This window comes from Dama dama, chromosome 1 (assembly GCF_033118175.1).
Source record: "Dama dama isolate Ldn47 chromosome 1, ASM3311817v1, whole genome shotgun sequence".
Classification (NCBI taxonomy): domain Eukaryota; kingdom Metazoa; phylum Chordata; class Mammalia; order Artiodactyla; family Cervidae; genus Dama; species Dama dama.
The window spans coordinates 77,756,823-77,779,403 of record NC_083681.1 but is presented as its reverse complement, the minus strand read 5'-3'; the positions used below and the strand labels follow the sequence as shown (position 1 = coordinate 77,779,403).

At 38.3% G+C, this 22,581-nt stretch overlaps 1 pseudogene; it reads right to left on the bottom strand.

Annotated features, from left to right (window-relative positions):
* Positions 1-8,762: 8,762 nt before the first annotated feature.
* On the bottom strand, positions 8,763-9,769 carry LOC133066485 (olfactory receptor 4C5-like; annotated as a pseudogene).
* Positions 9,770-22,581: the final 12,812 nt, after the last annotated feature.

Below are 22,581 nucleotides of genomic sequence, written 5' to 3'. Positions count from 1 at the left end.
CCTCTGCATCAATTCATCTTGAGCTGTTATTAGCACATGGTTGATCTGGAAAGATCACAGTATTTCTGAGTGATGGTATTTTAAATTTGATAGAAAATATTTCATCGTCTCTTTAGCCCAGGTCCCTGGGACAGTGGAGCTCCTCCTCTCACTTACCTCTGATATGTTACAACTAGCCGGAAAGAAGAATGGGAGGGGTTTGAATCTCTCCTGATTCATATAATTTAAATACATTGTGACAATACCTTACACATACCACAATAAAAGCAAGATTTTTTAAATGAATATTCACATGCAGTTAACTTCTAAATTTTCTTTTTAGCTCTGAATGTCTCACAGATAGCTTTCTTTTGCTCTGGGGGACAAATTTCATTGACAATTCTTTGTAAAGTTATATTAATGCTTGTCTATTAGAATGAATCTTCATAGGTATATGGACACAATATTTTAAAAATTAACTTTGTATCAGACATGAAAAGTACCAATCAAAGCTTACTCATACCAGCTGTATTCTGTGACCCGTTATTCCTTTGTTTCACATTAATGCACACGCACACGCAGAGGCAGAGCTGCAGATGGAGTTTTTGTCCCTCAAAATGCAAATTCACTCAGCAGCCCCAGATGTTGTGTCTGGCTCAATAAGACAGTTATGCTCACTCTTTCCACATCTTTGAATGTGAACATGTAAGTGATGCAAAGTTCCCTGAAAAGTTCTCAATATTTCTGAAATGAACTTTCTGTGCAATTGTTCTTTCATCGCACATAGAATAATGCTCTGGGTTAGTTATATTACCTTACTCACATCTTGTTATGAAGTGATATAAGTCAAGAAGTTTTCCTGAGTTTCCTATTGACCAGACAAAAATGTTAGGACCACCTGAAATAATACAATTTCCCCTTTTGGAATAAGTTTTATCAATTAAGATGAACTTGAAATTTTCATTACTAATGTAAAAATATTGAATATATATATGAATGCATTCTTTTTCTTGGGGAGTGAGCCTGTATATAGGTTTTCAAGATAGACTACACATTGTTGAAACCAAGATCATAAGTTATTTTATTCATTATCTTTCTTTTTCTCTTCTTTCCCCAATCCTTGCCAAAACCATAACCACATATATTTTCCTCAAAAATTTCTGGGCACAGAAGTCAGCATCATGATCTCTCAGGTTTCAATAAAGATGAGGTAAGATAGTTTAGAGTTTTCAGGAAAGTTTATGCCTGAGCTGTTTTTCTCTCTCCATGACTCCAATGATGGTGACTATGGCCAATCATTCTTCAAAGATTTAACTCACAAATCCTGACTTCAATGTGGTAGCATGGAAGCCATGAAAAGAGGAAAGAATTTTTAATAATTACAGAGATCTTCAGGATCAATCTACTTAGTGAGACATAAATGTTAATCCCAATCTTGTACAAGTGGCTTTAGTGGTTCTCAACATCATCTTGCCTGGGAACATTCCAGACAGTATTTCCTATTGACATTTTCAAGTCATTGTGTCCAAATTCATTTTTAGAGAGAAAGGCTAAGTTTCAATTTACAGAATCTAACTACAAATATTATTTCAGTGGAATGAAATTGGCTAAGTTAACCTTCTTAAATTTTGGGGAAAAGAATTAGTTATCACTAACTTGGATCATTTGGTTGTGGATTCCTCAGTTTCTAGATTAAACCCAGACATCACTTTCTTCCCACCAGGCATTTGCCCCACAGCTGTAGATAGACTGTAAACTAAGGAGGAGGACAGTGGAATTCTTCTGTCTCTAGACAACTCTCCCGTTTTCTGGATTTACTCAGAAAACAAGCTGCTTTAGTTAGGAAACTTTGATAGCTTTCAGATTTAATTTTAACTCACTTTCTGGGCTTATTATGAGATTATAAATGCATCTTCAAAACATATATTATTCAAATGTATACGTCAAATTATTCAAATTTGATTCTTCAAAGTAAGAAAAAACTTATATATGAAATTGTAGAATGTATGTGAAAGTGAAAGTATTAGTCGCTTAGTTGTGTTCAACTCTTTGTGACCCCATGGATTGTAGCCCACCAGGCTCCTCTATCTGTGGAATTCTCCAGACAAGAATACTGGAGTGGGTTGCCATTTCCTCCTCCAGGGGGTCTTCCTGACCCCATGGATCGAGCTCCTTTATTCCTGATTTAAGCCCTTCTTCTAACTCATACTGACCTTGGGAGCAGGGTCTCCCAAACAGACCTTCACCTTGTTGATGCATGGCTCTGTGACTGTTATTTACTTCAAGGTCCTTGTTTGTAATTCTTTCTTCACTGATTCTAGAGAAATGTTTAAATAGAATTTCAAAACAGCTCAGGGCTTGGTAATACATTGACATCCCAAGTCCTCAGAGGATTAGTAATTGGCTCTGTTGGAATCTTTGTTAAAGCATCAGGCAAGGACTTTTTTTTTTTGCTCCTGTTTGACTCCCACAAACAACATTAGAGACGAGCTTTAGAAATGCTGTTGAGCTTTGGTTAAAAATATACTTCTGGCCGTGGGCTTCCCTGCTGGCTCGGATGGTGAAGAATCTGCCTGCAATGCAGGAGACGTTGTTGATCCCTGGGTTGAGAAGGTCCCCTGGAGAAGGGAATGGCTATCCACTTCAGTGTTCTTGCCTGGAGAATCCCATGGACAGAGGAGACGTGTGGGCAAAAGTCTAGGAGGTTACAGAGTCAGACATGACTGACTCACACACACTTCTGGCTGTAGTTTAGGATGAAACTTAGGTAAGGTAAGTGCAAAGCTTGGTGTTAGGATTTTGTTGCTCATTTTGACGTTGGTGACCTTGCCAAAGGATATATGGGGTGATTTTAGGCATAGGTCAGAGTTCAGAGGATGGATTTCTCTCTGAAAACACGAGTGTTTGGTACAATATGGTTAACCTCAGAGTAGAAATGCCAGTCTGGGCCAGATTACCTTTGGACATTGTGACATGTTTATTAGTGACTGACCAAGGAGACTTAAATAGCAGGTTCCCAGCTCCCAGTTAAAAAAAAAAATCAGGGGAGTGGGACAGAATGAGAGTGAGGGTGACCGCTAACAGAAATAGCATCGTTAACTGTTGAGAACAGAACTGAAAGCATTGCTTCTCTCTCTGTTCTGAACTCCAGGAATGCATCAGTTTGGTTTAAAGTTAAAGGCAGGTGAGAAAGAAACATGATTCTGTGCAGAGTTCCAGCGAGCTCTTCATCACCTCGAAGCTGAGGGAGAGAAGACTGCAATGGAGCTTCCTTTCGAGTAATGTAAAAGTCATGAACATTTAAACTATCTCTGGGATGAGTACCTAGGTGACAGAGTCTCATGGTGTGTTATAGAGCTTGTAGCTCTGCCACGCACAGAGAGAACCACAGGAATGTATAGTGATTTTACTGCACTCTATGCTTTCTCGGAGTAGCCTTTGAAAAAAGTCACGCTCAGACAAGCACGTGTGTATAAAGATATCCAAAGGGAAAGAATACAAACACTACAGAAAGGATTCCATTTTATTTTTAATATTTTTAATTTTTATTTTTTTCCCATTTATTTTTATTAGTTGGAGGCTAATTACTTTACAATATTGTAGTGGCTTTTGCCATACATTGACATGAGTCAGCCATGGATTTACATGTCTCACCTACCTTTAACTATAAACCAACTGATGCATTCCTGGAGTTCAGAACAGAGAGAGAAGCAATGCTTTCAGTTCTGTTCTCAACAGTTAATGATGCTGCTTCTGTTAGCAGCCACCCTCACTCTCAGTCTGTCCCACTCCCCTGATTTTTTTTAATTGTCATAAAACACATATAAAATGAAATTTACCATTTTAAATACACACGAGTGGCATTAAATACCTCCACATTGTTGTGCAAACACCTCACCAACCATCTTCATAATGTTTCACCTTCTCAGACTGAAACTCCATATTCATTAAATAATTATTTATCATTCCTCCCTCCCCTCATGTCCTAGACATCATTATATAATTTTTTCATGAGAGTCTGCTACTGCTGCTAAGTCACTTCAGTCGTGTCCGACTCTGTGGGAGCCCATAGACGGCAGCCCACCAGGTTCCCCTATTCCTGGGATTCTCCAGGCAAGAACACTGGAGTGGGTTGCCATTACCTTCTCCAATGCATGAAAGTGAAAAGTGAAAGTGAAGTCGCTCAGTCGCGAACGACTCTTAGCAACCCCATGGACTGCAGCCTACCAGGCTTCTCCATCCATGGGATTTTCCAGGCAAGAGTACTGGAGTGGGGTGCCATTGCCTTCTCCCATGAGGGTCTAGGTGTCAATATATCATAATCTGTTTGGGAAAATAGAGATTTGTTTCTATGATGGGGAGTCTTGAGGACATAAAGGATTATGCTTATGTGCAGAAGTGACTAAGAAAATCACACTCAGCCAAACTTCTTTGTAGAATACCCCTGTACGAAAATGAAGAAAAACCCTGTAAGTAGGAGAGCTTTGCTTATGTTTCCTCTTTTTCAGACTCTGATGTGGAGTTAATTGCAACCTTGCCACCAATCATCTGGAGTGATGTAATTCACTGGGCATTTTGAGTTCAGGATGTTTCTCTACCTAAGGAATGGATCAGGAGTAGGAATGGTTATGCTCCCTACCCACAGAACCATGCCCTATTGAGAGGCTGTCTTTGAGGAAAATGTCAGAGTCCTTGGGAATTTAGAGAAACACTTATTCACATAAGTAGAACATGGATTCCATCAGCCTGACTGGTTGGTGGGGGTTTTGTCCTGTGGGGAGGATGCCAGCAGACACAGGATGACTGACCCATAGTGGGACCTTCCTAACAATGACACAGAATAATTACAATTCTGATTGATCATTGATTTCGAGAAGACAAGAAGGAAACTGCTTTTGTAATCATCCCTATTTTTTTTTTTTTTCTTCTGGAACACAATCCCTTAGATTTATCAAGACCCAGACACTCTGAGAGATAGTGAGGGACAGGGAGGCCAGGGGTACTTCAAGTCAGTCCATGGGGTCTCAAAGAGGGGGGGGGGCGTGACTTCATGACTGAACAACAGCACGGATACTTGAGTTTGATCTGATAGTTGATAGAATGGTGAAATCATGCAAAGGGATTGCGAATTCAATAGGAAGAGCTGGTCTCCTAATTTATAGAAGGAAGGATGTATTGGAAAGGGAAATAAGCTAACAATTAGAATTTGGTGGGAGAGGGAGAGTAGGGATGAGGTTAGGAATAACTGAGGAGGGACTTAAGTGATCGCATAGATTGGAGCCAAAGGTACTGTTTCCTTGTTTTGATGCCAGATTGCGTGTGAATGGGGGTTCAGTTAGAGCATAAAGATTAATGACCAAAGGTTAAAATTTTGATAGTTAGCAAACTAAGATTTCTAAGAGGAGAGAAGGCAGTTGCATGCAGAACACACATAGCTACATTAAAACTAAATAGGAACCCTTGCATATCTATTAATAGCTCGCAATAGAGGGCAAAAAGGTGATATGGACACAATAATTGATGAGGAGGCTTGAGATTAAGACAAAGATTCTGTTTTGGTCCCAGTTTTTCCTGAGAAGTAGGGAGCATAGCATCCTCCTGAGATACATGGAAATTTTGTGGGGATAAAGTTTATAGGAGATCAGTGAAAATTTAGAACATATACTAAAAAGAATGTGTGGGAAGAAGGAACTGTTTGGAACAGCCAGAACATTTGCTCAAGAAGTTTTGAAGATGTAATTTCAAGATGTTGAAACTTTTGTTGTCCCTCCTAGTTAATAATGGGTTCCCCAGGTGGCTCAGTGGTAGAGAATCTCCCTGCCGATGCAGGAGCTGCAGGAGACTCAGGTTAGATCCCTGGGTAGGGAAGGTCCCTTGGAGGAAGAAATGGCCATCTACTTGAGTATTTTTGCCCAGAAAATCCCACTGACAGAGGAGCCTGGAGGGCTACAGTCAGCCCATGGGGTCACATATAGTCAGACATGACTGACCGACTGAGAAGCAATACCTAGTTAATAATTTTCTTCAAGATTGCCTTATATCTCAGGTGGAGGGAAAGACATGATTGTGTATGAACTTGTGGTTTAGATACTTCAGTTACTGTAGTGCATTTAGTTCAGTTCAGTTCAGTCGCTCAGTCGTGTCCGACTCTTTGCGACCCCATGAACTGCAGCACGCCAGGCCTCCCTGTCCATCACCAGCTCCCGGAGTCCAACCAAACTCATGTCCATTGAGTCGGTGATGCCATCCAACCATCTCATCCTCTGTCAGTCGTCCCCTTCTTCTCCTGCCCTCAATCTTTCCCAACATCAGGGTCTTTTCAAATGAGTCAGCTCTTCTCATGAGGTGGCCAAAATATTGGAGTTTCAGCTTCAACATCAGTCCTTCCAAAGAACACCCAGGACTGATCTCCTTTAGGATGGACTGGTTGGATCTCTTTGCAGTCCAAGGGACTCTCAAGAGTCTTCTCCAACACCACAGTTCAAAAGCATCAATTCTTCTGTGCTCAGCTTTCTTGATAGTCCAACTCTCACATCCACAGATGACCCATGAAGCAAAAATGCTCTATTTGGACTTGTTTTTGTAAAGATTGCCATTTATTCATTCTGTGTTTTGAGAACGAAGATAACTGCAAAAGTGATGGAAACCTTTTCTCTCCTTGATATTTATAAGTCTTTTAAAAGATGAAAGGAGTCAAGGTAACTGGTCAGGAAGGATCATTTTGCTGTGGCAACAAATGAATCCTGAATTCTCAGTGGCTTAACACTTCAACTTTCATGTTGTGTTCAGGCCTAATTCACTGAGAGACAGTTGCTCCTCTAGGACAGCCCTCTTCCAGATAGCTACGGGTTGACACAGCTTGCTTCACTGGGTGGCCCTGCCATCTCAGTGTGTGTCTTCCAGGCTTGCTGCAGCAGGAAAAAAAGAAACGGAAATAGTCCTGGCGAGGAACATACTGACTTCTCAATGTTTAAGCCTAACTGTGACACATATTACTTCCTGTTTAAAAACAAAGGGGCTGGAAAATATGGTAGTAACATATGGATTCTTAGTGATCAGCAAATGGATTGGTAACACTTGAAAAAAAAAAAAAAAAAAACTCCCATTTCAGGGGTTTCCCAGATGGTGCCGTGGTAAAGAGTCCACCTGCCAATGCAGGAGACATAGAGACGTGGGTTCAATCACTAGGTCAGGAATATCCCCTGGAGAAGGGAATGGCAACCCACTCCAGTATTCTAGACTGGAAAATCCCATGGACAGAGGAGTCTGGCAGACTGCAGTCCATGGAGTCAGAGTCAGACATGACTGAGTGTCTCCCATTTAGAATAAATTACTTACTAAACCATTGAAGATTAATGTATATGCAATGAACACCTTAGGTATGCCTATGGAGTCATTTGGATTAATTCAAGTCCTTCTGAAGGTAGACGTAACTTTGATGGATTTGCAAAACTTGAGTCCTGGCCCCAATTTGGATCCCTTTCTTTTATTGGGATTATTTCCTTTAAACTTGCACTGTGTTTATATCTCAAATTATTTTCCATCTCATTGGTTTACAATTGTTCTAAAATTTTCCATTCAAATTTGAATGTGCATGCTTTCTGACTTGATTATTTACCTCTCACCAACTTAATTTTTGTTTGTACAGGATACTTTTCTATCCATTAGCTAAAGCACAAATCAGTCCCCCCAAAACTATTTGGATATCTTTTACAAAAACAGCGCTCCACAAAACTCTGCCTGGGAAATTGTGTGCAAGATAGCTCTACAGTTGTGCCTGGAAGAATTTGATATCCCTTCTTGGCTTTAGACATAGATAATAATTCATTTTGATAAGAGCCCAGATTACACTGTAAAGGGTGCCCCTGGAATTGTGCAGCACTTGGTACTAATTTTGGAATGAGTCCTGCCTTTATGTCACTCTCATTTCTCAAAACTCATTCATTTCTCACTGGTCATCATCTCTCACAATAATAACTCTACCTTGCCTACAGTACTAAAACTACTCATTTAAAAAAATATATGTGGTTGTTAGGACTTATTGTTTATTTAAATATTGTGGTTGTTAGGACTTATTTTAATTATTTGGCCTATTGGTTATATACTGTATATCTGAAGCTTTACAGAGAATTGTTCTACTGAAAACAGTAACTCAAAGTTTTTCCAGCCTCTGTGATTCTTTAAGTTGATTAACAATGCCCCTTTGAGGGCTTCCCTGGTGGTCCAGTGAAGAATCCACCTGCCATTGCAGGGGATACGGTTCAGTCTCTGATCCGGGAAGATCCCACATGCTGAGACGCAACTAAACCTGTGAGCCACAACTGCAGAAGCCCACGCACCACGACTGCTGAAGCCCTGACACCTAGAGCCCGTGCTCTGAAATTAAGAAGCAGCTGTGATGAGAAGCCTGAGCATGTCAACTAGAGAGACGCCCTCGCTCACTGCTACAAGAGAAAGCCTGCACGCTGCAACGAAGACTCAGTGTAGCAAAACAAAAAACAAACAAACAAAAAAAAACCCTGAAAAAGTAAGATTAAAAAGTAATTTTTTAAAAAAACAACATCTCTTGATTAGTAGTAATTTATAGAAGCAAATAAGTTTCTAATTGAAGAGCTTTAGTCATCATTTAATCAAAGCTTGATATTTTATGAAAGATGAACCATTAAAAATTCCAGAAAGCAAGGGGGTAAATAATATACTTAAAGTCACATATTTTAACTTCAGAATCATTTTCCTTTCTATTAGTCACTCTTGTCCTTAAGTATGAATAGATTTTATCTTCTCTACTCACAAAAATTATTACCCAAGGTTACTCTTTGGCTCCAGAGCATCTTCATGGCATTTTCACCTCTGAGTTTCTGAGGGTGTAGATTAAAGGGTTTAACATGGGTGTTACCGTGGTATAAAGCACAGCCAGCGCTTTATCAATAGGGAAGGTGATCATGGGCCGAAGGTTCACAAACATACAGGCTACAAAGAACAGGACCGCTACAGCAACATGGGAAGCGCAAGTGGAGGGAGCTTTCTGCTGTTCTGCAGTGCTGTGTGCTCTTAGAGAGCAAAGGATGAGAACATAGGAGGTGATAAGAATAGAAAAGATGAGCATACTCATCAGCCCACTGTTGGCAGCAACAAAAAGACCAAAGACGTGAGTGGCAGTGCAGGAGAGTTCAGCAGAGGGAAAAGGTCACAGATGAAATGGTCAATGACACTGGGGCCACAGAAGGACAACCAGACTCTAAAAATAATTTGAATCAGAGCGTGAGGAAATCCTCCGGCCCAGGCCATGGCCGCCAGGAGGCCACACACGTGCCTGTTCACTGTGATGGCGCACTGCAGGGGCTTGCAGAGGCCACGTGGCGGTCACAGGCCCTCACCACGAGCAAGGGGATCTCAACTCCTCCAAAGAAACGCTCTGCAAAGAGCTGAGTCATACACCCACTGAGGGAGATGGCTTTCTTTTGAGCAAGTAAGTCAAATATCATTTTGGGGGCCATGGTAGAAGAGCAGCAGCAGTCTATGAAGGACAAGAAAGACAGGAAAAAATGCATGGGGGAACCTAAGGCTCTGCTAGTGGCGACTGTCACAGTGATGAGTAGGTCGCCTGCCACAGTGAGAAAGCAGAGGAGGGTAAACAGAGCGAACAGGAGCTTCTGTACCTCTGGGCTCTGTGTCAGGCCAAGCAGGAGGAATTCCGTCACATTGTTCATTTGCTCCCGGAGTCCAGTCTGGTGTTCAGATAACTGATTTCCCTGAGAATAGCACAGGGATCACAATTGTGAGGATCAATTTAGACCAATCCCAGTATGTTTTCTCAGAATTATTTTTTGTAAGAAAAACATGAGGCAGATAAACCCAAGACTTAAAGTTGGGCCACATTATTATTAGCCACAAAATGAACACATAACTGTCTTCTCTCTCTCTCTCACACAGCCCCACTCACCCACACATGCACATACACATGCATGTACACAAATGCAGTTTTATCACTGTTGACATTCCAGTCATCTTCCTACAAGTGTACATTGATGGGTATTCCCCGCCAAATGCTCATGTATTTTCTCCTGTAGGAAAAGAGGAATAAAAAGAGGACCCTTACGAAGGAGCAGGGGCTTGAGTTCCTGAGAATCTACTCCCCGTGTCCCTTCTCTAGTCACTTGGCTGATGAGGTGCTGCAGAATTTATTATTATCACTTTTACCTTGTTTCAGGGTGAATATAAAACATCAGGTAAACTCAACTCAAAATTAGGGATAATGTAGTTACACCTCAGAAAAAACTGAACGGAATGAATGCCTAAGGCCCCAGTAAGGTATAACTTCTTTACTTAAGGTATACTTCTTAACGAGGTATCACTGAGGGTGTCACTGGTGGCTCAGGTGGTAAAGAATTCACCTGCAATGCAGGAGACCCTGGCCCAATCCCTTGCTAGGGAAGATCCCCTGGAGAAAGAAATGGCAACACACTCCAGTATTCCGGCCTGGAGAATCCCATGGATAGAGGAACCTGGTGGGCTACAGTCCATGGGGGTCACAAAGAGTCAGACATGACTGAGCAACTTCACTTTTTGCACTTTCACTTTTGAGGTATAACTGGCAGTTATATTTGTGAATTTATATTACATTCAAATAAAACTTTCTAAGAATACCACCACACAAGAAGAAAAAAGAATATTTTGAGGAGGATAAAATAGCAGGAAGTAATGCAATATCTCCAAAATCACTGCAGATGGTGATTGCAGCCATGAAATTAAAAGACGCTTACTCCTTGGAAGGAACCTAAATATCATATTAAAAAGCAGAGACATTACTTTGCCAACAAAGGTCCATTTAGTCAAGGCTATGGTTTTTCCAGTGGTCATGTGTGGGTGTGAGAGTTGGACTGTGAAGAAAGCTGAGTGCCGAAGAATTGATGCTTTTGAACTGTGGTGTTGGAGAAGACTCTTGAGAGTCCCTTGGACTGCAAGGAGATCCAACCAGTCTATCCTAAAGGAGATCAGTCCTGGGTGTTCATTGGAAGGACTGATGCTGAAGCTGAAACTCCAATACTTTGGCCAGATCATGTGAAGAGTTGACTCATTGGAAAAGACCCTGATGCTGGGAGGGATTGGGGGCAGGAGGAGAAGGGGATGACAGAGGATGAGATGGCTGGATGGCGTAACCGACTCGATGGACCTGAGTTTGAGTAAACTCCGGGAGTTGGTGATGGACAGGGAGGCCTGGCATGCTGCAATTCATGGGGTCAGACACGACTGAGCGACTGAACTGAACTGAACTGAATGCAATATCCCCCAGGTTTATTTGAAACATTATGATTCACTACTTGGAGAATTTTTATCATGTTTAGGTTTCAGAGGAATTTTGTAAATCAAGCTCGCTTTACGGAAGACTATGAAAAATACTCTAGATCTCTTTAGAAAACAGGTACTTTTAAGGTAAGGAAACTCAAGCATTATAATTTGTTTAGCAGCATGTGTTCTGTGCAGTCAGGTATTTCTAAATTCTGTTTTCACTGATTAGAAGCTATGTGATGACCTTAGTCTTACTGCACCTAAACTTTCTCATGTACAAATAAAGAAAAATAACAGATGGTATGGAGGAATTGAAGAATATTATTATTATATAGATCAAAATGCTGTACTAAAAGTAAAATGCATAACTTGCCACATACTCCAAATTTTTGATGAGTATAAAGGTGAAAAAACAGACCTATCATTTTTCTTATCTTTGAAATGCTTGATTATTATAGTTGGTATCTAGAAAGAATACAAAGAGAGAAAATAAGTGAATTAATTAATCAACTCAAGAGGTTAGAAAAGCAACTAAATATATTCAGAAAAAGTTGAATGCAGAAATCAACATATTAAATAATAGAAAACTATAGTAGACTATAAAGGAATTCAAATGTTTTTTAGAGTTTTAAAAATATGAATGAAATAAATGAGCAGATAAGCTCAATAAGAGGCAAGTATGGTCAAACTCTAAAAGGCCATTATTTTTAAAGAAAATTTGAAGAAATATTATGTATAGTTCATAAAAGATTTTTTAACAACTGAATAGACATTTTTCAAATAAAGCCTATCTTTTATGCCATCACCAAATAAAATAAAAAGGAAAAGAGAGAAAAAAGGGTAGCATGTATTAAAGACTTTTAATAAAACAGATATCTTCGAAAACAGAAAATCAAATGAACAAATATATATCTAATCTCTAGGTGGGGAAGAGCATTTTAAGCAAAATTCAGTGGTATAAAAACTAGGACAAAGCTAACAGATTTAACTACATAAAGGTATAGAACACATTGGGAAACTATTTGCAACAAGTCTGATAGATAACTATTATCATGCACATAGTTTTTACAAAAAAAATGTTCTACCTACACAATTATAAAAATTAACAAAACTTTTTAATAAAAAGAAAATTCTTAGAAAAAACATTACATGCCTTAAAAAAAAATCCCTATTTCATAAGCCATCAAGGAAATACAATTTAAAAACAGTGAAATGCTTTAAATTAGAAAATGAGCAAAAAATTATGATAGTTTTATTAGTATTGTGTTAATATAAAATATTCTGGAAAGAAGTTTGACTTTATATAGTAAGGGCTTTATAATTGGTCTTGCCCCTTGATCCAGTACTCCTTATCCTTCAGAATCTATTCTGTATAAAGATTATGGACAAAAACTGCACACAAGCTATATTTTATATTTTGTATGATAATGAAAAAGTGAAAACAATTCAAATGTCTACATAAAGAGGAACAATTAAGCAAATTATAGTTATAAAATATCAAGTGACCATTGGGGCTATTTACAGGAAAAACTAATGTGGTGTGAAAAAATTCGTCCAACATAATATTGAGTGGAAAACACAAGATATTAAACAGCTTCTTTATTATGATCTAAATGGTCCAAAATGACATATAAACATAGAAAAGCACCTGAAAGAAATGCTCTAAAGTCTAGTAATGCTTATTTGGATTATGGATTTAAGATAAATTTTTTATTCTTTTTAAAATTTTCTGATCTGAATTTCCTACAAAGAGAATATATTACCTTTATAATAAGAAAAATAATTTAATAAAAGAGATAATATTCTGTATGACTCCTTTTCTTATTATTCATAAAAATCTGTGACAGCAGAAATAGATGTCTAAACCTAACTCACCTGTAATTTGAATACTCTCATATGAGATGGTTGGCATCGCTGATTCAATGGACATGAACTTGGGCAGTCTCTGGGAGATGATGAAGCACAGAGAAGACTGGCATGCTGCAGTCCATGGGGTTGCAAAGAGTTGGACACGGCGACTGAACAACAACAGCAAAGCATCCCCTTGGGAAAACGTGATAAAGAAGCCACAGATTGTGCTTACCTCTCCGGGTGCATTTGGGAAATAAGTGACGTGCTCATTTCATAACAAGGTGTTACTTGTAGAGCATAATTTGCTTGGGGGTAGTGATCATTGACCTATCAACAACTGCTGCTTTAAAGGTTTATTCACTTTTTATCTTAATTGTAAATTTCCTTTTCCTTACTTAATGATTTGAAAATGATTGCTGAAAGAGAATTCCTAAATAATGCTGAGTTCATGGACTGTGTTTTAGGTTTACTTTATTCACTCATATTATTATGTGACTGAGGTACACACATCTCAGCTCAGATAACAAATTTCTTTAGTCTGACACCTTCCGAAGTGTTAGGCTTTGAAAGTGATGGGAAGAAACCTAACCATTGGAGGAAATTTCCATTTATGCCATCTTACTATACATTTGTCAGTCTATCTTGTGCTCAGATGAAGTATATTAAAAAGAGCCACTTGACTTGAGATCTATCCTAACATAAAGCCCTGGAAATAGCAAACTGTTAAAGTAGAAAAATTAAGAATTGTAAGCACCATAAAATCAGCAACAAATAAAAGTTGATTTGAGGTAGCAATTCCCTGAAGTTATCTCTTTCAAATCTTTTTCTTACTGAGACTGCTCAGCCTATAGATATCTTATTTGGTTCCTAGGAGTCTGGATCCAAATGTGTTGAAGACTCAAAACCACACAGCTTCTGTGATTCGGGGATGATTATGCTTATATGGTCTTCCTGGGTTCATCTTTACCAACACTTTCAAGTGTGGTTACAGGGCAATATTTAAATAAGTATTACTCAAGTGCAAGGAATTAGGGAGTCTCTGTTCTCTCAGCTCCCAGAGGGTTAGAACTAGCAGCTTCAACCAGGATGGCAGCCAAACCAGTTTATCCATTCTCTCTTGTGGCCATGGCATCTTGATCAAGGAGATTAAGGAGGGGCATCTGGGCTGGGTTTGCAGCTGCTCTATGACTGTGTTTAGAAAATGATCTTGGACTCTGGGACCCAAGGCACAGAAGGTCCTAGTCATGGGATAATGGATGCATGAGCTCCCTAGTGTTCATAAAACAGCCTTGTTCATACCTGTTTCACAGAGTTACAGGGGGGATTGAGGAAGATAACATGTGGAAATATCTAAGTCCCTGCAAAACTGCTATTCTATTGCTAATGCCCTGTAGATAAAGGCATGTAGGCTAGATTGGCTCAGACTGTAAACAATTTGCCTGCAATGCAGGGGATCTGGGTTTAGTCCTTGGGTCAAGAAGGTGCCCTGGAGAAAGGAATGGCAACTCATTCCAGTGTTCTCGCCTGGAGAATTCCAGGGACAGAGGAGCCTAGGGGGCTACAGTCCTTGGGATTGCAACGAGTAAGACATGACTGAGCAACTGCCAGGCTAGAGAAACTACTTTTAGTAACAGAATAGTGAATCGTGATTAACTGTAAGAGTTTTGCTGCCTCTTCTGTTTGCTAACTATGTGATCTTGGGCAAGCTCCTCAGCCTCTTTCTTTATACCTGAGTTCTCTCACTTGTAAGACGAGGGCGATAGGAGTACCTGTCACGGGATATTGTGGGGTTTCTACGAGTTAGCACATGTGAAGTGCTTACAGTGGTGCTTGGCAGAAAGCAAAAGCTCACCGGTGTCTGTTGTCGCTTTCTGTAGAGGAAACCAGAGCACATGGCTCGACTGATTCAAGTTTCTGGAAAGAATTGTCTCAACTCACATACATGGCTTCTTTATTCTTAAGGTTGGTAGAATCTGGGCAAATACAGAAACTAAGAGAGAAGGAAGGCTAAGTTTTAAAGTATTGAATACTGATTCATAAGTGATTATAGTTCAGAAATCTATGGATGTTCAGCCATCTCTCACTAAAAAATCTGACAGTGTAGTTGAGTCTTGGAAAGGTTGTAGGAAATACAGGAAATGTGGATGCAATGAGAACTAACAGATAATGAGCACTCTGTATTTACATCATTGTGCTACCTACATGTGGTATTTCATCTAATTCTCACATAATCTCCATGTGGGATATATTAATCCTACTTTATATAAACGAAAATTGATGCTTACTGTGAGCATCTTTTGACCAAGATCTAAAAGGTAATAATAAGTAGACCTTGGATTGAAATACAAGCTGGTCTAATTTCTAAGCTTGAGCTCTAACAATTATGTTATTTTAGGGTACTGGACATTGATTCCATCATGTGATTCGTGCACTGGGATAGGTGGGGGAGGAGGTGCTGATTCAGACCAGCTGTGCGTTGTCTAGAGGCCTTGCTCTTACCACCAGTGGCAGGGAGGACATATCCCGCAGACAGACCCCCTGTGTAGCATTGACCAGAAAGGACCATTGAGAAAAGAGAACATTTCTCATCTTCATTTCCACATTTGGCCCTCATCTGGGATATCTTCCTAAGCACTCTGTTGGGAGTTTTCATTCTGGAAATTTCCAGATGCTTTCAGAATAGAAGGGAAGACTAACCAGATGTTCAGACCTAGGACCAGGAGTATCCTCTATATGAATGGGACATGGTGGAGTCCTAGAGAAATAATATACCAAAGACACAAACCTGGGTATTGATGATCAATTCCATTTACTGTAAGATTTTATGCCTATTACTGAACTTACCAGAACCTGTAAAAACAGCTTAAGTACAGCTTAAATAAATAGGGGTTATTAGGAGTAACACCAAAAAATAGCACATAAAATTATCCATTAGTGCTTTATGCATAAATAATCTTTCCTGAAATAAGTTGAGAGAAAATTTTGCATTTCTTCACTACTATAATACTATTGATCATCATTTATTGAATCCTGGCTAAGCTGTGCAATCTTGGGTAAGTTATTCAATTTCTATGAGCCTCAGTTTCCTTTATCTTATAAGAAAGATAATAATAGTACCTTACAGAATCAAATTAGGTATTTAGGTACTGTCTTGGGATATGGGATTGAAGATGATTGTTTTTCAAAATGGGAGAACATTGGTCATTCCGACGGGAATACCGACGGGAAGAGCTAAAAGAGGAGATGAGGGAGGGTGAGAAATTGGGAGAGAGGAAGGGAAGAGGAAGACGTAGGGGAAGGGAGATGGGAGGGGACAGGGAAGGGGAGGTAAAGCTATAGGAGTGAGGAGGGAGCAGTCAGTAGAGGCTTGTCAGGTACGGCAGATAGTGTTAGTTGTCCACAGAGGAGCTAGTTCTCAGCTTCTTTCTCTCAACCAAATCTCCATTTGTTCTGGCACCAGGTGCCATGTGTTTGGGAGAAACTGGTCCATCCCCAGTCCATAGTGTGAATCTGAATTAGTTTAAGTAGCTATGACTATGTTTTTCTCCTTTCTAGTGATAAACTTAGGGATAGGCATGCTACACAATTCTCACTAAGGAAAAAACTTTGGGTGTTCTTTTCAAAAACATTTTATTGAAATACAGTTGATTCACAATACTGTGTTAATTTCTTCTGTACAGCAAAGTGACTCAGAATATATATATATACATATATATATATGTATGTATGTATATATATAAGTCTGTATTCTTTTCCATTATGATTTGTCACAAGATATTGAATATGGTTCCTCGTGCTAAATAGTAAGACCTTGTTTATCCATCCTGTATATAACACTTTGCTTCTGCTAATCCTAAACTCCCATTCCACTCCTTCCCTCCCCTATCCACCTTCCCCCTTGGCAACCACAACTCTTTTCTCTCTGTCTGTGAATCTGTTTCTGTTTTGTAGATATGTTCATTTATGTCATATTTTGTTTATTTATTAAAATTTTTATTGGAGTATGGTTGATTTGCAATGTTGTGTTAGTTTCAGGTGTATAGCAAAGTGAAGCAATTATACATATACATACACCCACTCATTTTTTGGTGTCATATTTTAGATTCCCCATATAAGTGATGTCATATGGTGTTTATATTTCTCTTCCTGACTTTCTTTTCTTAGTATTATAATCTCTAGGTACACCCACGTTGCTGCAGATGGCATTGTTTCATTCTTTTTGAGGGTTGGATAATATTCCGCCACATATATGTACCACGTCTTTCTTTATCCGTTCCTCTGTTATGGACATTTAGGCTGTTTCCTTGTATTGGCTGTTGTAAGCAGTGTTGCTGTGAACGCAGGCGTGCCTGTATCGTTTTGCATTAGTTTTCTGAGTAAATGCTCAGACGTGCAATTGGTGTGTCACGTGGCAACGCTAGTTTCGTTTCTTGGAGGAACCTCCATCCTGTTTTCCATAGTGGCTGCACCAATATGCATTCCCACCAACTTTGTAGGAGGGTTCCCTTTTCTCCGCATGTGGGTGCACTTCAGAGTGATGCTTCTCTGTTCCTAATAAGAGTCATGGAAGCAATTTATTTTCTTTTCTGAAAAATGTTTTTTCACAAGGGAATGCCAGAATTGCCACTTGTCCATAATCAGTGGGATTTTGGACTGAGCAGTTACCTGAAACACTAAAAAGAACACACTGATAGATGATTTGCTGGCTTGTAATTGAAAGTTATGACCAACCTAGATAGCATATTAAAAAGCAGAGACATTATTTTGCCAAAAAAGTTCATCTGGCACAGACATGGGAGTCATCTCATTGTTGAGGGAGCCCTGAATTACAAGTAATTTTATAAAATAGAAATGGTTTGGCACTCCAGTTAATAGGCAGAGATTGGCAGAATGGACAAAATCATGATTCATATATATTCTATCTACAGGGTTCATAATTCCAAGACACAGATAAGTAGAAAGTGAAAATGGCAAGAAATATATATTATGGAAATAGTAACAAAAAGAGAGGTGAAAGAACAGACAATGCAAATATAGGACAAAATAAACTTTAGGCCATAAATTGTTGCTATAGACCAAGAAAGACATTTCATAATGATTGAATAGTCAGTTACTCAAGATATAATAATCATGAACCTATATGTATCTCAACCTCCTCTGGTGATCTCAGTCAGTGAGTAAATTTTCTTAGGGATATTCCAGCTGGATGAAACCCCATGGTTCCATCATTTAGAGTCCTTCATGCCTCAGCTCTTGATGCCCAAGGGCTTGCATGAAGAGTACTTTATCACATAGTTTTCCAGACCAAGAATGCGGGCTGTTAAAGTGCAGAGAAAGAACCAATCAGGCGAAAAAGTGTTGTTCATGGATGAATTCTCCCAGATACCTGCTTCTAGGGAAAACCTTAAAAAAAAAAAAAAAAAAGATAATTAATTCCTGGGAGGATAACACCTTCTTAGATAGAAAGGTTGGTTCTTTGATATTCTCAGTATCCTCTCTAAACACTAAGATTCATGGAGAAGATGTTTCCTCATTTTAAGAGAAGACTAAGAAGGGCTTATTAGGTAACAGAAATATTTGTGTCTCTTTTTCTATATCCATAGACTAGGTTCTGAAGATCAGAAGATTCCTCTTAGTACCTAAGACTTTGGGTTTCAAATTCAACATAGCATTTTCTTTTCTTTTGACTTGATTTTCCAAGGCATTGGAGCATGCTGAATCCATTTAAATAAATTTGTGTCATCTTGACAGAAATGTTTCCTGTATAATTGTCCAGGCAGTGGGGACTTGAGAAACATACATGATTTGATATTACAAGTAATGGTTATTTGGTATTTCTAAATACCTTGGTCATTCTTCTTAATTACAGGGAAGCCACGGTAAGTGAACTAGAATTGCTGTTTTTTTATTGAGTTTTTAATAGTTCTGTTTTTTCCCAAGGGATTTTTACAGTGAAAATCATTAAAGATTTATTCTCTGATATTTTATGGGGGGTTACTTTTAGATATCCTGGGATCTTTAGCAGAAATATTTGTTCTCCTTCCTGTATATGGATTTATCTATGATTTATCCAGAATAGGATTACAATCTGTGGATTCTGAAGGCAATTTTTAAGTCTGCATGGGACTGAGGGGGAGGTCAGCATTTACATCATGTTTGTTGAAGGAATTTGTCAGCTCATATTGAATTCCAAATTGAGAATGTATAAATTTATAGCATTTACAAGGGAAAACATACCCTTTGCTGTGGTTGGGAATACACATTAAACCCCAAGTTCTGAGGCACTTTTTATTCTAATTATTTTCAAACTTTCTTGGATCTTCTAACTAGGCAAGATCTTATTTCTGCTGAAGTGGATATGGTCTCTGCAATATAACTGAACTTTTGCATCCCTGACCTAAGACTTAGACCTTTCTCTTAGAGAGTCAAGGCACATATTGCTGAAGATAAGAGATGAAAGTTAAGTTTCTTGGTCAGCTTAAGGTGAGTTTTCTTTTCCCTTTGTATACACTAGACTTAAGTCATCTTATGGGAGGTAAGGTGTGGTGGGATAAAAATAATCACTGTGTTGGGCATTAAAAGACTTGGATTCTTATTTACCACTAATCAGCCATGTTTCCTCTCTGGGCCTCAGCTTCCTTATTTTAAAAGAGCATATGAGTTGATGAAATGCAAGGACCTGGAAGAATTTTCTTTTAAACTTTTTATTTGTATTGGAGTATAGCCAATTAACAATGCTGTGATAGCTTCAGGTGACCCAGCCGTACATATACACATGTGCATTCTCCCCCAACTCCCCTCCCCTCCCGGGTGCCACGTAACATTGAGCAGAGTTCCATGTGCTATACACTTCCATGTATTGATCCGTTTTAAATCCAGCAGTGTGTACACATCCACCCCAAACGCTCTAACTATCCTTTGGTACTGGAAGAATTTTAGGGCACAAAATTTCTGAACTTGTTAAATAGATCCTGAACTCAGTAACATCTGGCTATACATCACACAGTTGGCCAAAATAACTGCCATAGATTACACACGGTCATAGGTGGTGGCTTTGTCCGAACTCTGACATTGCTGATTCCAAGAAGTAAACTAGACCTATACTGGAGACCTAAATTCCAAAGAGCTAGAGGCAGACATCCTGATTTTTTAATTCAGACTGCTCTATTTTATTTTTGTATCATGACTCGGGCAAGTTGTTTACCTTCTAACCACATTTCCTTATCTTTAAGGTAGATAATAGTTTACCAACCTCATAGGATTGTTGTGAAGGTGTTGTAAATGGAATAGTGAATGTAAAACTTAGTATAGTGTGAACACAGCAAAAACCCAACAACATTTAATGATTATTATAAGAATCATATGGTGAAAATTAATCTCTGCATTCTATTAAGAATGAGAAAACAGCAGATTTATAGTAAAAGTTTGTATTTCATAATGTGTGAGTATATGGAATTTAAACAAGTAATAAAGGTTTCTCCTCTTGGAAGGAAGTTTGTCTAAGTTCTTGCCTATCAACTGCAGTATGAATGCCCTTATGAGAGAAAAGAATTATTCTGTGAGATGAACACTTTATTTCTCATTTCTCCAAAAATGTGTATTATAGAGGATTTGAATGTTGATAGGCACAGCTAAGGTACAGAACTACAGGTACACAGCTAAGGTACAGAGGAAGAAAATGATCATGTGTTTGAATCTGTCTGTTAACAGAGGATATCGAAGACATTGATAAGATAGAACTATTTTCAACTTATGTCCTGATTACTTGAAGGTTTGCAAGAAGCTGAAACAATAAGTGAAATAATAAAAATGAAAGAGTTACATTTGAGATTTTCTATGTGATTTTGATCATGAAATCCAATCTTTGGTACAGGCCTTCAGGAAATTATAAAAATGTATTATTAGGTTTTTGGTTCTCCCAAGGGCCGCCTTCTCCAGGGAAGAACTGGCAATTAGAAGTACATGCAACTTGTTCCTCAGGTGTTCTTTTCCATGGAAGGATTCTCTGATGCCCTGACCTATCCAGAAGGGAGACCCCTATCCTGGGGCTTGGAACTCTAAAGCTAGCTTCTCAATGAAGAGTTGATGGGATCATTTGTAAGAGGTTTCCTTTCTACATACCTCAATATTCAACTTGACCATGTGTAACTGGGAGAACTCATTTTACTCTTCACTGCTTTTTTTTGCTTTAAGAATATATAAAGAGAATAATGGAGTCTGAGATACAGGAAAAAGTGAACATTAATAATGTCATTATTGATGTCCTATAAAACTTAGTTTTATATGCTACCTTAAAGTTTAATTGAATAATATGTGTATTCCTCATCAAGTAAGCTGAAATAGACTTTGTAGTAAACTGATTGGTTTGGTTATTCAGAGGACTTACTGGCTACAAGTATAAATGGTATAAGTTAAATGCAGAGGACAATAATCTTTGCATGGTAGAATAAAGATGGAATTTAGGGTACTTATGAGACCCATGGGGCAGTCAGGGCAGCCTCACCCCTCACAGTAATTTTCTCAAAGCAGTGAATACCCAGTCCGGCCTCTACTCTATGTCTAGCTGGTGAATTGATAACAATTTTGAGTATATTAGAGCAGTTACTTTAATTATATTCAGATATTTCTTGGGGTCCCATGATGTGTTAAAATACAATTTCCTGTGTCTGTTTTCTCATGCATATTCCAGTCAATTTAAAACCACATAGTTTCAGCTTTATAACTCTAAGACAAAACATGAAGGTTATATTTAATTTCTAATCATATAATTAGTTATGTAAGCTGTAGAAATTTGGAAAATACTGAAAAACATGGGAAATAAAATATAAACCATAATCTCACATTCAGGAGTAAATGTCCTCAATGTATTAAATTATTTTTCTTACCAATCTTCTATACATATGTTTTAACATAGATTAGAAAAGTTTATAATATTTTCTAAGTGAAATTTTTGAATTTGAACTTTATTTTTAAAAGGTGCATATACAATCTATAATCTTTAAATGCTAATTCAATAAATATATTCACCAAATTTTCTATTTTTACATAATTTGTAAAAATAGACTATTTTGCGATTTTTAAATTCATGTTATTTTGTGCATAAACTTTTAGATTATCCCCCAAAATTGTTACTACTAATGTCCAAATTATTCCAATAAATTGATGTTCCATTAAAGTATTTCAGACACTATGGCCAAGGAAATTGAATTTCTTTCTTCCAGTTACTCTATGTCTTATAGAAATAATTTGAGATCAGAATAAAAACGGACTAGGTCAACTAAAATAACTTTTAAGATACTATTCCTATAGCCTTTTGGGAAAAGCAAGACTCATCTGTGACATCATCAGAGTACTATTAAAAGGCAGAGTTTCGGTGTATTTCACTTTTTTCATGGTTCTTTGTTCTTTTCTTTTTAAGGCAAAGCATTCTCTCCCCAAATTTTTATTACCCACACCACATAG